At 36.7% G+C, this 18,782-nt stretch overlaps 1 non-coding gene across 1 annotated transcript; it reads left to right on the top strand.

The window, feature by feature from the left end:
* The first annotated feature begins 9,749 nt into the window (after positions 1-9,749).
* On the top strand, positions 9,750-9,860 carry LOC137730372 (small nucleolar RNA R71). Its single transcript, XR_011068133.1, has one exon. It is a non-coding gene; the product is annotated as a small nucleolar RNA R71 (small nucleolar RNA).
* The last annotated feature ends 8,922 nt before the right edge of the window (positions 9,861-18,782 follow it).

The raw sequence follows: 18,782 nt of genomic DNA, 5'->3' as shown, positions 1-18,782 counted from the left end.
CTTTTTCTTTGCCCTTTCTTTAAGTTTCTTAGTTCATGCAACTTTCCCAAAAGCCTAATTTATAGCATGGATATTATATCATTTTTGGAAAATGCATGGTGATGTGAGTAGATGGAGGCATAGAACTTTCATTATTCTCTCCTTGGACAATGGCACGTGGAGGATCTATAAGGAGTACTCGTTGAGTGTAAGCCAAGGCCACACTTAATTAGTAGTTGTCCTTAACTACACGCCTCAGTATTTTGGAGGCATTTTTTCTTTATAGTACTCGTGATCGATGAGAATACTAAAGGAACGTTGGACAATTTTATGTTTAACAAATAACAATAATAAAAGCAAGAGCGATTGCATATACTGATACTTTCGTGAATCTATTAGTGTTGAAACTTATTTATCTTTATTTTAGATGAATAATGAAATATATGGTCAAACAAAAGTTCTACTATTTGACTTGACTAAACAAAATATCCCACTATATAACGACCATAAGACTCTTCTGTAACAAAAACTCAAGTAGTCCTGAGAAAATCCTAGGTACAAATAATGATGTGAAATTTAGGGTTTGGGTGCATTGAATGATTGTTTACACATCGGTCATCCCAAAGGTACCCCTCAAGAAATTCAAACATTGAAAAGATAATAAAAAAGGCCGGGAAGTCTGACCAATTTTGGAACAATCTGGCAGAGTTTCTTATTATGTCCACAAGATAGCAATGCTCTCATGAATTATATATTTCTTTCTTTCTTTCCATGTGAGTGTGGTCTTCCAGTATTGCTGCTTGCATGCATGAAAGAGAGGGTTGCATTCGGGGAACGCGGACACAAGTGGTGCGGGCCGTCGTCAGTGTATAGTTAAGTTCCGCGACGAGTGCAACTCTTCGTGTTTAGACCCCGCCGTTAAGCTACTCAATTTCCTTAGTCCTTTTTCTGTGAAACAAAGCCAACCTTTTCCCACCTTCCATCCTGCGTTTCCTTGCTTGAGGCTGCTTTTTATTAGCCGAGTCATGAATAACCCGGTGGGAGCCATGGTTTACCCGGCAGAGCTTCATATATATCTCCTTGCTCTTTGTCTAATCTTAGACTAAAGGTACCAAACCGGGCTACCTTGAACTACATTCAGTCCCGGAAAACTAGAATGTTGAACTATAGTCGGAGTACAACATCGAATAACCGTGTCATGATACAACGACTACTTTGCAGAGTTTTGTAAACATGCAAGAATGAAAGCCTTGTTCTTTGCTTTACAAAGTTCCCACTATAAGTGAGTTTCCAAACTCATCTCGTGTTACTTGTCGTGGAGTTTGTTTAATTCATGCCCCATGTGTTGTAGATAACAACGTGTTATCCGAAGGTACAAGACTAAGGACACTACAGACACGTCCACATGGCACTTCATCATGTGAGATCTTACAATGGCGCACTTAGTTGATTACTAAGGCGTCGTCCTGATGAGCCTACCAAACCCACTGTTGATGTATATTTCCTTCCTAATGCTAGAATATATTTAGTATAATGGCATAAGCAAGGGTGTCGAATCCACAGGGACTAATTGGACCTATGTAATTACTTGTTTTGCAAGAACTCTAAGAAATGAATCAAACTAACAAACTAGGCAGATTTGGAAATGAATCAAACTAACAAACTAGGCAGATTTGGAAATGAATCAAACTAGTCTAAATAGACAGATTTGTTGTTGTAACTTGAAAGCATGAGAAAATGAAGTAAACACAAATAAATGAGTCAACAACTAATGTAATGGGATAGGAACAAAGGAAATGAAGCTAGGGATTCGGTTTCACCATTGCTCAACTAAGTCCATGTTTGTCAAGTTAGCTTGTACTCATTCATCAACCTATTTCTTGAGTTTGTTTCACTTGGATATGATCAACCATATGATGTGTGGATTTGATCAAATGTCTCTAACCATGAACCTAATTGTGATGTGCAACTTTGGTTCATAATCAAGATTATGTAATGTACAAGAAACTTTCATAAAACCAAAGGGAATAACTCGGCAGGATGTGTGCTAAACACTCCCTTCATTCATTCACATATCTACCAAGATTATACATGATGTGTGTTCTAATCTTGGCTACACAACTTTGTGATTAATTCAAATGATGATCAAACATTAAAATCAACACACAAAGTCACCATTAAAACAGAAAATGAAACAAGAAATAGATGGACAAAATGAGCATTCTAACTTAATTACATGGCAAACTTTGCAAGGTTACATCGAATCCCTAGAGGAAGATTAGTTACACTTCATGTTTACAAAGGTTTAACATAAAAATAAATAACATGAGTGAACATAAGATTAAGAAGGAAAAACCCTTGAAGCAAAACTGATGTTGAAGTCCTTGAAGAGTTCCTTGGTGTTGCTTCTCCAAATGTGGTGCGGATGAAGGTAGAATGGCTTGGTTGAATGGTTTCTGCCCTTGGGACAGAAAATGGACAGAGAATGGAGTGAAATGGAGTGAAATGGATGTGTAATGAACTGGTTGAAGAAGCAAACTTGCGGAACCACTTCTTGGTGAAGTGAGACTTGTTTTATAGAAAGTAATATGTCCCCCAACATTCAGATTGGATCTACCATTTGTTTAACTCAGATGGCAGTGCATAAGTGATGGAATGATGGGTTTCTGAGGTAGTGGACGCATGGCATGGACAAGATCTGCAAGTATGTGTTTTGTTTAATCAAAATGCATGTGTCCTTGCTGCAACAAGTGAGTGGAATCTGCCAAAAGTGAATTGGAGCACCAGAAATTGTTTGTACAAATCTGGAGATGGGAATAAAGCACACGGCATGAACAAGGAATGAGTGATTTTCTGGAATAATGGGTGAATAACAAAAGGGAAATGTGCAAGCATGTGGATTTCTGCAAAGATGAAGTATGAGGAAGGTAATGGAGTGTAAGGTCAGATTGTGAGTCATGCATGTGAGGGATGTTTTGGGTGTTAAAACATGGAATCTGCACGGAATGGATGTTATCATGCATGTGATTGCATGTTTGGTGTTTAGAAGTGTATAATCTGATGGGATGATATGGGAACACACGGCCAAGGTTGTGACATGCATGTGAATGCATGTTTTGGTGTTGGAACCACATAATTGACTTCAATGTTTTTGCCTTGTTTAAAATCACCCAATATGGCCGAATTACATCTCTTAACACTTCACATCATTTCTGGAATGTTTTTACTCCATTTGCTTTCCCTTTGATCCAAATTCACACTTGGCTGCACACTAACACCAAATAATGTAAAATGCAACTAGTTCAATCTAAAACAATCACAAAAAATGCCAAATAAGGAGGATATAAATGCATGAAAAGTGTGACTTATCAAATACCCCCAAACCTGGTTTTTGCTAGTCCTCGAGCAAACTTAAAACTAAAACACACAAAACACAAACATCTAACTAAACCACTTTCGCTGGCCAAACGATTGCACTGAGCATGTGCAACAAGCCTTTGAACCCCTAGGTGTCCCTAGTTGGAGGAGTTGTGTCTCCTGAGGGTTTACAGTGATGACACCCACAAACATTTACAAACTCTGCAAACAACTTGGTTAAAACATGCTTTAAACAAACTAATAAGAACCAATGAAGATTTTGTCATTCATTCAACTCAAAAGATTTCCACTTCAAAGAATCGTATCAATTGTAACGTATAAAGATATTTCTCCATGTCTTACGACTTCAAAGTCACCATACCCAAATGCTTAAGATAGAATTCGCCTCAACTCTACTCCTCACAGCTTCCACTCAAGTTTTTACTCAGATCTTAAGATTTAGTCTCTCAACAACATATATGAGTGAAATTATGTAAAGGAAATCAAAATTCTCACATATGAAATCTGAAATGGAAGCACAGTTTCTGAGTAGATCTCATGAAATGAATCAAATGCTAAGAATATAGATAACACACACACTTACCATCACCCATGAATACATCCTCAATGATCAGCTAGGTCTTTCTCAAGATTGTAATGTAAGGCTTAGGTTATAGGTTACGAAAGAAGTGATATGAAACACTAGAGCTTGGGGCATACCAAAGTGTCCTTGAGGATCATGCTATTCACTTGCATTTGTCTTCTTTTTCTTTGTTTTTGGCGTCCAGGTCCTATGCATTAAAATGAGGGGATTTGGAACTTGTATCCACTTTGACTCTTTTTTTTTTTTTTTTTTAGAAACATCTTCAACATAGGTGTCCTTGGTACACGCCACAATCTTGTTCTAAGCTCAATTTACCTTTAGCCTTCATCACATTGGTATTCCCCAAACTATAAGGTATGGCTTGTAATGGGCTAGAATGGTAGAGTATGGTGTGGGTGACGAAAGAATTGGGCTAAAGTGTTTGGCTGCAACAAGGGTGAATGGAGCACACAAAGGGATAGGATTTAAGCCTTTTAGTAGTTAAACATGCATAGCCTAACATCATCTCATTGAGTTCATTCATGAATGATACTAAACACATGGTATCTACAAAGAGAGTAATTCTTAGTATCCAATCAAAATAGACGTAATGAGATCATTTAAAGTGAAATTGAAAGAAAAAGATAGGAGTAGAAACACTTTAAACCCTCTCAAAGAAGCATTTAGGCTCAAAATAACTCACTAGGGTAGTCTCCACTATTCTTCTTCAAGAATTTGAGTATGGTACCTCTATCATCATAATTTCAAGAGTTATAGCTTTATAGATGACAACAAGATGCAACTCTTTTCCATAGCAACCCAATCGTTTGTTTTCAAACATAGTCCTCATATACATTCGTATTAGCATGCAAAACACTCTTAACCGAAACTAACACCTCAAACACACACAATCACAAAACAAACCTTTCAAACCACCCCCAAACCTAATCTAAACATTGTCCTCGATGTTTAAAATTGTATGCAATGCAAGTAGGCAAAGAAAATGGAATGGTAACAAAATAAACACAACATAAAGAAAGAACACAAACCACACTAGGTTGCCTCCTAGCAAGCGATGTATTTAATGTCTAGGCAAGACATGGTAGCTTGTTCATGGTGTTGAAAATTCAAGAACATCCACGACTTGATACACTTGCTCTTCATCCACTTTATCCAAATATGGTTTCAATCGCTGCCCGTTGACTTTAAAAGAGGTGCCATTCTTCATGTTCTCTATCTCCACAGCTCCATGGGGAAATGTTTGCAAGACTTTGAATGGTCCCACCCACCTAGACTTCAATTTTCCTGGAAAAAGTCTCAAACGTGAGTCAAACAAAAGTACTTTCATACCTTGGTGAAACTCCTTCCTTAGGATGGCCTTGTCATGATAGAGCTTAGTCCGTTCCTTGTAGATTTTGGCATTCTCATATGCCTCATTTCTAAGCTCTTCCAATTCATTAAGTTGGAGCTTCCTTGCTATTCCAGCATCCTTGTAATCAAAGTTGAACTTCTTGATGGCCCAAAATGCATGGTGTTCAAGCTCCATTGGCAAATGACAAGCTTTCCCAAACACAAGGCGATAAGGACTCATGCCAATGGGGGTCTTGTATGCTGTTCTATATGCCCATAGTGCATCATTTAACCTTAGTGACCAATCCTTCCTTGTAGGGCTCACAGTTTTCATCAAAATGTTCTTGATCTCCCTATTGCTAATCTCCACTTGTCCTGAGGTTTGAGGGTGGTACGGGGTTGCCACTTTGTGTTGATGTTGTACTTCTTCATCAAGGATTCAAAAGGTTTGTTGCAGAAATGGCTGCCACCATCACTAATAATAGCTCTTGGGGTTCCAAACCTACAAAAAATCACATCTTTAAGAAAATTCAACACAACCTTATGATCATTAGTTCTTGTAGCAATGGCTTCAACCCATTTGGATACGTAATCCACTGCCACTAATATGTATAAGTAGCCAAAAGAGGATGGAAATGGTCCCATGAAATCGATTCCCCAAACATCAAAGAGTTCCACCACCAAAATGTTGTTCAATGGCATCTCATTTCTTCGGCTAATGTTCCCCATTTTCTGGCACCTATCACACTTAGAGCAAAAATCAAAAGCATCTTTGAATAAAGTAGGCCAAAAGAAACTAGATTGTAAAACCTTTAGCGATGTCTTTTTGGCACCAAAATGGCCTCCACATGCCAATGTGTGGCTAAATGTTAAGATGCTTTGTTGCTCACTCTCTGGGACACATCTCCTAATGATTTGATCAGGACAATATTTAAACAAATATGGTTCATCCCAAACGTAGTGCTTTACCATGGCAAGGAACTTCTTTCTTTCCTGAAAAGAAAGGTCATTTCTCATTATACCACAAGCAAGATAATTAACAAAATCTGCATACCATGGTTCTTTTTCTTGAACAACAAGGAGTTGTTCATCTGGAAATGATTCATTTAGGGGCAAAGGTTGTCCAACTCCATGGTTTTCATTAAGCCTGGACAAATGGTCAGCCACAACATTATCACTGCCCTTCTTATCTCGAATTTCCAAGTCAAACTCTTGTAGTAAGAGTATCCATCTAATCAAGCGTGGTTTAGCATCCTTCTTTGTCATTAAGTACCTAAGGGCTGCATGATCAGAAAACACAATTACTTTAGATCCCACAAGATATGACCTAAACTTTTCTAAGGCAAAAACAACAGCAAGCAACTCCTTCTCAGTTGTGGAATAGTTAAGTTGGGCATCATGCAGAGTCCTGCTTGCATAGTAGATCACATGTGGAAGCTTGTTCACCCTTTGCCCTAAAACTGCACCAATAGCATAGTCAGAGGCATCACACATCAATTCAAAAGGTAAAGACCAATCTGGTGCCATAATAATAGGGGCTGAGGTTAGTTCATATTTCAAAGCATTGAATGCATCCATACAAGCCTTATCAAAATGAAATACAACATCTTTAGCTAACAGATTGCATAATGGACGAGTGATCATTGAAAAGTTCTTAATGAAACGACGATAAAAACCCGCATGGCCCAAAAAACTTCTTACTCCCTTCACAGTGGTGGGGGCTACCATATTGGTGATGACGTCGATTTTGGCTTTATCCACCTCCATTCCTTTGCTAGAGATTACATGTCCTAACACAATTCCTTGTTTCACCATAAATTGGCACTTTTCCCAATTGAGAACCAAATTTGTTTCCTGACATCTTTGAAGTACTAACGATAGATGGTTAAGACATTCATCAAAAGAGGAACCAAACACTGAGAAGTCATCCATAAATACCTCAATGAATCTTTCTACCATGTCAGAAAAGATGGCCAACATGCATCTTTGGAATGTTGCTGGAGCATTGCAAAGTCCAAAAGGCATTCTCCTGTATGCAAATGTGCCAAAGGGGCAAGTAAAGGTTGTTTTCTCTTGATCCTCCGGAGCGATTGCAATTTGATTGTAACCTAAGTATCCATCCAGAAAACAATAATGTGAGTAACCTGCCAATCTCTCAAGCATTTGATCTATGAAAGGCATAGGAAAGTAATCTTTTCTAGTGCTAGAATTCAACTTCCTGTAATCGGTGCAAACACGCCAACTGGTCGTGGGCTTTGTAGGCACAAGCTTATTGTTTTCATTCCTCATCACAGTGATTCCCACTTTCTTAGGCACCACCTGAATAGCACTCACCCATTTGCTATCAGAAATGGGATATATGATCCCCACATTTAACAATTTCAACACCTCATTCCTAACAACTTCCTTCATGTGTGGATTGAGCCTTCTTTGTGGCTCACGGCTTGTTTTTGCTCCTTCCTCCAAAAGGATCCTATGCATGCACATGGTAGGGCTTATTCCCTTGATATCTGCAATAAACCAACCAAAAACTGATTTGAACTCTTTTAACACCCTAATTAGTTTATCTTCTTCAACTGGGGTGAGGTCAGAAGCTATGATAACTGGAAGGGTTTCAAATTCAGCTAGATATGCATATTTTAGATGTGGTGGAAGTGGTTTAAGTTCAAGTTTTGGTGCCTTAACAGTGGAAGGAGTTAAATGTGACATTGATGATTCTAAAGGCTCTACAATAAGTGAAACATTCAAAGGATACAATGCCAATGCTTCCAAGGCAGCTACTTCTTCCATTAGTGCATCTTCTTCATCAAACTCATCTTGAGATTGACTCAAAACAGTTTGTAAGGGTTCATTCGATTGTGCCTGCAAGAACTTAGAGAATACAAGTGAATCAAGCACATCAATGGCATAACAATCAAGAGATGAAGAAGGATGAGCAAGATATTCAAACACTTTGAATTGAACTGTCTCTCCTAACACTGTCATAGTGAGGAGTCCATTTTGCACATCAATGATGGTCTTGGCCGTGGCCATGAAGGGTCTCCCAAGCAATATTGGCAACTCACGATCATGTATAGGAGCTTCTTCCATGTCCAACACTACAAAATCTGCAGGCAAGATTAGTTTATCAACTTGAACTAGAATATCTTCTACTATACCTCTTGGATATTTAACTGATCTGTCTGCAAGTTGTAATGAAATGGTGGTGGCTTTCAAATCTCCCAAACCTAGTTGAAGGTACACTGAATAAGGCATTAAGTTGATGCTAGCACCCAAATCAAGCATTGCTTTCTCTACTTTCTTGTCCCCTATGGTGATGTTGATAGAGAAACTTCCTGGATCCTTGAGCTTTGGTGGAAGTTTTCTTTGCAAAACTGCACTCACGTTCTCAGACACCACAACCTTCTCATGTGGTCCATACTTCCTTTTGTAGCTATTTAACTCCTTGAAGAACTTCCCATATGCCGGCATGTTCCTAATGACATCAAGCAAAGGTAAATTAACATTCACTTTGCTTAGTATATCAAAAATCTCCTTAAATGACTTATCCTGCTTGCTCTTGGCAAGTCTTCCAGGGAATGGTATTGGTGGAGTGTATGGTTTCTCGGCCCTGTGAAGATTTGGTGCTTCTAGTGAGGAAGTGGCATGGCTTGGTTCCTCAATTGATTTCTCATTGTCTCCTTGAGTGCCACCTGCATTCACATGATCATATTCATTAGTAACTTCATTGCCAACTCTATTATCAATAACCTTACCACTTCTAAGTGTAGTGATTGCTTTGGCTTGCTCTTGGTTCCTTTGGAGTATCACAGGTTGGCTTGGAAACTTCCCAACCTCTCTTTGGTTCAAGGCATCTGCAATCTGCCCCAATTGTGTCTCCATTTTGGTTAGGGCGGCTGAATGTTGTTGGAGTGTGCTATTGGTGGAATGTTGGAATTGCAAGGTGTTTTGGGCTAACAATTTAACCGTGTCCTCAAGGCTAGTGGCAGGTTTTGGTTGGAAGTTTTGGAAATTGTTGCTCTTCCACGAAAGATTGGGATGGTCTCTCCAACTTGGGTTATAAGTATTGGAATACACATCATTCCTTGGCCTTTGATTGTAAGAATTCATGAGGTTCACTTGCTCTTGAACATACTCGGGGTAAGCCTCCCTAGATGGACATTGGTGAGTAGGATGGCTTGATATGTTGCAAATGGCACACACTTCATTTGCTTTTGGCACCATGTTGAGCACGGATTCAAGCTTCCTTTCTAGGTTAGCTACCTGCAACAAAAGCTCATGATTAGAACTTGTTTCATAGACTCCAACTTTCTTACCCCTTAAATCTTTGTGTTGAGCATTAGACCCCAACATCTCATAAATGTTATATGACTCTTGAGCATTCTTTTTCTTCAATGCTCCACCTGCTGCATTATCAACAGTTGATTGACAATTTTGGGTTAGTCCATCATAGAAAATTTGCATTTGTAAGTGAAAAGGTAACCCATGGTGTGGACATTGTATCAAGAGGCCTTTAAAACGCTCCCAACACTCATTGAAAGGTTCACCATCATCTTGTTTGAAGTTGAAGATTTGTCCCCTTAATGTGGCTGTCTTTTGAGTGGAAAAGAACTTCTCCAAGAACTTCTTAGCCACGGCATCCCATGTAGTGAGGGAACCTGGTGTTAGAGTCATCAACCAACTCTTAGCCCTATCTTTCAAGGTGTAAGGAAACACTCTCATCCTCAAATTTGCTTCACTAACTCCCTGCAAAGGTAAACCACTCACAACATTGTAAAACTCTTTAATATGAGCTAAAGGGTCTTCATTAGGTAAGCCATAAAATGAAGGAAACATATGGAAATGTGAAGATTTGAGATCATAGTTTCTAGCTTCTGTGGGCAGCAAGATGCATGAAGGTGAATTTGGTATGATTGGTTGAGCAAAGTCCTCCAAAGCTCGAAGTTCATCTAAATTGCCCGCCATCTCTTCTTCTCTTTCCCAATTATATTGCTCAGATCCTTTACTTGTTGAACTAGGTGAATTCCCTTCCTCTTCCTCACGGCTAAAGGATGAACTTGATGGCACAAAGTTGTCCAAAGTGTGGCCCTTCAACCGTTCAATTCTTTGGCCTAACTCAACAAGTCTATTTGACATATACTACCTGAAATAAAATAACACAAGTGTGAATGAAAATCTACTAGCAAACCACAATGAAATGAACAAAAATAAACTTAAAAACGTTTGAAAGGACTCAAGGGACTCAAAACAGATTCACAACACTCAAAACAAGCTAAAAACTCTCAAAACTGCCTAAAAACACAAACTGGGCAGTTTTGACACTAAACTCAATTTTGGACGAAAATTAGGTTTGAGCTTGACTCAAAATGCTTCAAAACACAAGATAAGACAGATTCTAAGCCTAAAACTTAACAAAATAAGGGGAGAAATTGTATTTGGACGAAATGCATTTAAATGGACAGATTATAACAAAAACAGATTGTAAAGCAAATTGATGTAAACCAATGGATAATGGAATGGTTAAGGGATTCTTTTCCACCATGAAATGTATGCAACTTAAATCAACTTCCAGTTATCAATTTGCCAAGTTATGAACCTAGACACTAATCAAAATAGCAAACAAGCAAACAAGCAATTACAAGGGACTGAAATCAGTCCCCGGCAACGGCGCCATTTTTGTTGATGTATATTTCCTTCCTAATGCTAGAATATATTTAGTATAATGGCATAAGCAAGGGTGTCGAATCCACAGGGACTAATTGGACCTATGTAATTACTTGTTTTGCAAGAACTCTAAGAAATGAATCAAACTAACAAACTAGGCAGATTTGGAAATGAATCAAACTAACAAACTAGGCAGATTTGGAAATGAATCAAACTAGTCTAAATAGACAGATTTGTTGTTGTAACTTGAAAGCATGAGAAAATGAAGTAAACACAAATAAATGAGTCAACAACTAATGTAATGGGATAGGAACAAAGGAAATGAAGCTAGGGATTCGGTTTCACCATTGCTCAACTAAGTCCATGTTTGTCAAGTTAGCTTGTACTCATTCATCAACCTATTTCTTGAGTTTGTTTCACTTGGATATGATCAACCATATGATGTGTGGATTTGATCAAATGTCTCTAACCATGAACCTAATTGTGATGTGCAACTTTGGTTCATAATCAAGATTATGTAATGTACAAGAAACTTTCATAAAACCAAAGGGAATAACTCGGCAGGATGTGTGCTAAACACTCCCTTCATTCATTCACATATCTACCAAGATTATACATGATGTGTGTTCTAATCTTGGCTACACAACTTTGTGATTAATTCAAATGATGATCAAACATTAAAATCAACACACAAAGTCACCATTAAAACAGAAAATGAAACAAGAAATAGATGGACAAAATGAGCATTCTAACTTAATTACATGGCAAACTTTGCAAGGTTACATCGAATCCCTAGAGGAAGATTAGTTACACTTCATGTTTACAAAGGTTTAACATAAAAATAAATAACATGAGTGAACATAAGATTAAGAAGGAAAAACCCTTGAAGCAAAACTGATGTTGAAGTCCTTGAAGAGTTCCTTGGTGTTGCTTCTCCAAATGTGGTGCGGATGAAGGTAGAATGGCTTGGTTGAATGGTTTCTGCCCTTGGGACAGAAAATGGACAGAGAATGGAGTGAAATGGAGTGAAATGGATGTGTAATGAACTGGTTGAAGAAGCAAACTTGCGGAACCACTTCTTGGTGAAGTGAGACTTGTTTTATAGAAAGTAATATGTCCCCCAACATTCAGATTGGATCTACCATTTGTTTAACTCAGATGGCAGTGCATAAGTGATGGAATGATGGGTTTCTGAGGTAGTGGACGCATGGCATGGACAAGATCTGCAAGTATGTGTTTTGTTTAATCAAAATGCATGTGTCCTTGCTGCAACAAGTGAGTGGAATCTGCCAAAAGTGAATTGGAGCACCAGAAATTGTTTGTACAAATCTGGAGATGGGAATAAAGCACACGGCATGAACAAGGAATGAGTGATTTTCTGGAATAATGGGTGAATAACAAAAGGGAAATGTGCAAGCATGTGGATTTCTGCAAAGATGAAGTATGAGGAAGGTAATGGAGTGTAAGGTCAGATTGTGAGTCATGCATGTGAGGGATGTTTTGGGTGTTAAAACATGGAATCTGCACGGAATGGATGTTATCATGCATGTGATTGCATGTTTGGTGTTTAGAAGTGTATAATCTGATGGGATGATATGGGAACACACGGCCAAGGTTGTGACATGCATGTGAATGCATGTTTTGGTGTTGGAACCACATAATTGACTTCAATGTTTTTGCCTTGTTTAAAATCACCCAATATGGCCGAATTACATCTCTTCACACTTCACATCATTTCTGGAATGTTTTTACTCCATTTGCTTTCCCTTTGATCCAAATTCACACTTGGCTGCACACTAACACCAAATAATGTAAAATGCAACTAGTTCAATCTAAAACAATCACAAAAAACGCCAAATAAGGAGGATATAAATGCATGCAAAGTGTGACTTATCACCCACAAGAACAATATGTGGTTTCTAATGGTATATCTGCAGATATTCACCATATCTATAAACCCCTAATGGCGCCACATGCACAAATTAACCACGACTGTGTCCAGAAGATACATAAGTGATTATCATGACAGAGAGCACCACCCCCATCCAAAGAAAGTCCTTCGGTGCCAGAACTTATTTGTTTCTAATGAATTTGTTTGAACAACAGATCCTTGTCCGTGAGTGGAAGTAAGAGAGTTTTAGTTGGATGAACTCCTTTGAGCCTTTGGTCGCACCTTGACATCTTTCATCGTTTCTAGGTAAGCTAGGTCAATCATAACTTTCTTGACTGACCTCTTTAATTGGGTTGCGCTATCAAGAAACTTTTTCCTACAACAGTAGTTCTCCCCGTCTTCGGGCCAATAATCCCACGATCGAGGTTTCTAGATTAAGCTCTAGTTGAAAGATCACTGGAGAAGCTGGCCATGGAATAGAAGTTTGCGAGTACGTCCTTAACCCTTTTCATATCCTAAATATTGATGATAAAAAAAATTATTTGTAATATGATATGATATTTTGAGCTACTCTATTATGTTAAAGTGGATTCATATTTGGACTCAACAGATCGGATACATTACTTTAATCAACTTACCTAACACACATATGCATTGAGACTAATAAATTTAACAGTACAATATAAGACCAAGGACCAATAGGAGGCTTTCATGAATTAAGGTTAAGGTTAGTGTCAAAAACCATTAATACCAAAGGGAGTACATACTGATTCCAAATTGAGCTAAAAGTTGACAATTGAAGAGCATTTATCTCCACATTCGAGTTCCATATTTGGATCCACCTTTCTTATTAAGAAAAACTAATAAAAATGGTTTGAAAACTTTAAGTTTTAACCAAAAATCATGTAATAACTTTATTTAATGGTTAGAACAAAGCCCAATACTAAATCAGTCTAATTAAAATAGCCCAAATATTGAGGTTACAATTTTATCCCTAAAGGCAAGCTTTTGTCCATTAATCTCTCTTCATTATGGATCTTTCCCATATTCTCTCCCCCATTTTTTCCTAACATTCAAAACCTTCCATTTTTCTTTCTAATCTCGCATAGCAACTCCATTTCTATCACTATGTAAAAACCACAGCTTCAACCCCAAACCTAATTTTGAGCCGTCTCCATCTTTGTGAAAATCGGAAACGATCTCTTACAAGCAAAATGGTATGATTTTGTCACTCTCTCTCTCCCTCCCTCCCAAAATTTCTCACTCTCTCTCTCTTCTCTGTAAAGATGAGCAAGGGATTTGCACTTTCACCAACATCGGCAAAAAAGCCAAAGGTGAATTTTTGCCCTTCCCTCCTCATTCATCTGATTATTAACCTTTCAATTTGATGAAGAAGAAAAGAAGAATTCGAGGTATTGTTTTTCAATTTTTCATAGTGTATTCGAGGTACTGTTTTTCAATTTTTCTTCTTCAGTGGAGTTCATCGTTTGTTTCTCCAGAAAATAAATTTGAGATTTGTTAGCTTTTTGTTCAGTTTTTTTTTTTAGATGCAATGTATTTTTTTTTTTTCCAGAAACAGTGTTATTTTTTTGTTTTCCAAAAACAATGTTATATTTTGGGTTTTTTCAGATACAATGTTTGTTTGTACACAAACAAAACAAACGCTGTATCAGATTATTTTTCCTAAAACAATGTTATGTTTTTGTTTTTCCAAAAACAGTTTTATGTTTTGGTTCTTTTTTTCCAGAGACAATGTTAGTTTTTTGAAAAAACAATGTTATTTTTTTGTTTTTCCAGAAACAGATTTATGTTTTGGTTCTTTTTTTTTCTAGAGACAGTGTTAGTTTTTTCCAGAAACAGTTTTATATTTTGGTTTTTTTTTTTTTTTTTCCAGAGATAGTGTTGGTTTTTTTTTTCAGAAACAATGTTAGTTTTTCGTTGGTTTGTTGCGACGGTAGTTCTAATTTTTTTTCCATAAACAGTTTTAGTTTTCCAGAAACAGTGTTAGTTTTTACACAAACATTGTATCTGATTTTTTTTCCAAAAACAATGTTATTTTTTTTATTTCCATAAACAGTGTTATGTTTTTTCAAAAACAGTTTTATGTTTTGGTTTTTTTTTTTTTTTTTTCCAGAGACAGTGTTAGTTTTTTTTTCCAAAAACAGTGTTAGTTTTTCTTTGATTTGTTTTGACGATGGTTCTGGTGCGTTTTGCACTTCTTTTTCTCTAGTTTGTTCACATGGAGGTTCTAGTATGTTTTCCATATCTTTTTCGCTGGTTTGTTCCGACGGAGGTTCTAGTACATTTTGCACCGCTTTTTTGCCGGTTTGTTTCGACGAAGTTTCTGCCATTGAACTTGTTTCGGTGGCTTTGTTGCGATGAATGCTTCATTTTTCAACTTTGATTTGGTGGTTTTTGAAATGGGAGAATTCGATTTGATAGGAAGACAAAGAGTTATTATGGCGGTTTCTTGTTGGTTTGAGATTGGTGAAGAGTCAGGACAATATCGAATCACTTAGGGGTATTTACGGAAATGCAGATTTGTAGTGGGTTGGGCTTGTAAGTTTGGACCGTGGACAATAGTTTTGGATGGTTTTTTATTAAACTGAGTCATTTTGGTTAAATAACATTTGGGGATAGCTTGTAGTTAAATATTTGTTGGTCCAAGCCCTTTTCATTAAAGCTCCGTTCTTATTATAATTTTTTTTTTTTTTTTTGTAACAAATATTATGATTGTTTTAACTAATCAGCAATTCCTTAGAATTTGAGTGAGCAATTATGCGTGGAATCTTGGTCAAAAACTCACTGAAGATTCCAGAAGTGATTTTTGTTTCGTGATCATATCTACAAGACGTAGCTGAACTTAGTCCCTATGCTGTTCAAAACTACGTTGCCAAACGAGGCCTAATCGCAAGCGCATATAGGTCTTACCCTCCTTTTAATATCCACTGGGATGAGCATACTAAGGCCCATCTCTCACACTCTCCCTTTCTAGTTCGTTAGGCCCACTCATTCATTTTCCCTAACAAACTTCCATCCCTCATTTAACGAACTGTCGGTGAATTATTCAATATTACTTAATTTCTTCCAAAATAACCACTGTGGAGTGTCAATATCAATCCTTTCAAGAAATTATTGTAATAGAAATTTTGAATTTTGATGATAGCTTGGCCGTACAAATGATTAATACCTTATAGGCAAGTATAATTAAAACATCTTTCTCGATATAAACTATGGTTAAGTAACAGCAATTTATTTAATCATTCAATGAAATGGGAAGAAAATTCAGATTTAAGTCTATAAATCTCATTGATAAAAAAAATAATAATAAAAATAAAACAAAAAAAAATAGTGTTATCCACACAACTATATTTACCTCTCACAAACCATTTTAATTTCTGACCGTTGAATTGAATGAATTGAAAAAGATCAATGGAAAAAAAAAATTAACAAACATGTGTAAAACCAATAAAAAAAAAAAAAAAAAAAGTGTGCAAAAGCGGTAAAAACCATAATCTCAATGTGGTTTAGTGGCCTAGTTTGAATATGATTTAAAGAATTTCATAACCCTGGCATAATTATAGGCGGCCCACTTTGATATTTGATATCCATAGAAGCAGTCCACTGTAAAAAAGACAGTGTGCGAATAGCATTATTCTAAATTTATTTTGGTTGAATAGTATTAGTAAATGAATAGAATTAGACATGATATGATAAATTTGTGAATGAGTTTAGCATAATCTCATAAGACATAAGGACACTTCGCAAATTTACTATTTGATGCAAGCAAATGCTATCGACCCAAATAAGTGGACCTAAACGCATATCTTGATATTGCGACTAATAGATATATTGTGGCTAAACACATTTCCGATAAACATATGAGCATGTGGTCCAATATCCTAATAGAGAGGGTGATGAGTTTCTATCCATGCATCTTGGGTTTGAAGCTCCTCCTCCTAGTAGTAGTAAATTTTTGTCTAAAAAAATGTCCTGTAAATGGGTGATATATGGCCCGACATGCAAGATTTACGAATTAGTTTAGATTGGTACATTTTGGGCATAATCTCACACCAAATAAAAATGATACAATACGAACAAGTTGAAACATGACAAGTTACCAGGACTAGTATTTGATGCAGTTGAATGTTAAACAACACAAATAAGTGGTCCGAAATCGCATGTATTGGTAATAGGAATTTAAGTTGAGCATGATGATCTCGCAGGACATAAAATAACGCTATTGAAACACATTAAAACACGACAGGCTGCCACCTCTATTATTTTCAAATATTGGACGCAAATGGAATGTAAAAACGACAAAACTAAGTGGACCTAAAACAGATGGCAGTTAGCAAGCAATTCAAATTGGCAAACCTAATGGATGCATCACTGCCCCACGTTGGCGAGAAATTTTTAGTTGTGATTAGAATACGGATGATATATCACGATTAAGTAACAACAATTTATTTAATCATTCAATGAAATGGGAAAAAAATTCAGATTTAAGTCTATAAATCTCATTGACAAAAAAAAGGATGATGTTATCCACACATCTATATTTACCTCTCACAAACCATTTTAATTTCCAACCATTGAATCGAATGAATTGAAGAAAATTAGTGGAAAAAGAATTAACAAACATGTGCAAAAAAAAAAAAAAAAAAAAAAAAAAGAAAAGGTGTGCAAAGCGGTAAAAACCATAATCTCAATGTGGTTTAGTGGCCTAGTTTGAATATGATTTGAAGAATTTCATACCCCTGGCATAATTATAGGCGGCCCACTTTGAAATTTGATATCCATAGAAGCAGTCTACTGTAAAAAAATACAATGTGCGAATAGCATTATTTTAAATGTATTATAGCTGAATAGTATAAGTAAATGGATAGAATTAGACATGATACGAAAAATTTGTGAATGAGTTTAGCATAATCTCATACGACATAAGGACACTTCACAAATTTACTGTTTGATGCAATCAAATGCTATTGACCCGAATAAATGGACCTAAACGCATATCTTGATACTGCGACTAATAGATATATTGTGGCTAAACGTATTTCCGATAAATAGATGAGTATGTGGTCCAATATCCTAATAGATAGAGTGATGAGTTTCTATCCATGAGTCTTGGGTTTGAAGCTCCTCCTCCTCGTAGTTGTGAATTTTTGTCTAAAAAAAAACGTCCTGTAAATGGGTGATATATGACCGGACATGCAAGATTTACGAATTAGTTTAGATTGGTACATTTTGGGCATAATCTCACACCAAATAAAAATGATACAATACGAACAAGTTGAAACATGACAAGTTGCCAGGACTAGTATTTGATGCAGCCGAATGTTAAACAACACAAATAATTGGTCCTAAATCGCATGTATTGGTAATAGGAATTTAAGTTGAGCATTATCTAACAGGACATAAAATAACGTTATTGAAACACATTAAAACACGACAGGCTGCCACCTCTATTATTTTCAAATATTGGACGCAAATTGAATGTAAAAACGACAAAACTAAGTGGACCTAAAACAGATGGCAGTTAGCAAGCAATTCAAATCGACAAACCTAATGGATGCATCACTGCCCCACGTTGGCGAGAAATTTTTAGTTGTGGTTGGAATACGGATGGTACATCACGTGTTTTTATGAAATTTTATTTTTTAAGTTATTAACTTTTTAACACACATATCTCACAATTTGTATAGCGATATATGGTGTACCATCTCGTGTGATGGTCACACTGAAAAATCTGCCCACGACAGTTGGGTTGGGTGGCCAAATGGTGACCGAGACCTCCATACCAACATTATCACCACACTAACACATTTTGGGATGCACATTCACCCACTGATCTTTTGTGTCCACCACAATCTAATTTCATCATTACAAAGTTACAAACTCTTTCGGTTGAGGATTATATAAGATTCTTGGATCTAAAATTAATAGAGATCTAAC

Source organism: Pyrus communis, chromosome 3 (assembly GCF_963583255.1).
Source record: "Pyrus communis chromosome 3, drPyrComm1.1, whole genome shotgun sequence".
Classification (NCBI taxonomy): domain Eukaryota; kingdom Viridiplantae; phylum Streptophyta; class Magnoliopsida; order Rosales; family Rosaceae; genus Pyrus; species Pyrus communis.
Note: the sequence above shows the minus strand (reverse complement) of the source record. Positions and strands in the feature narration are given on the sequence as shown.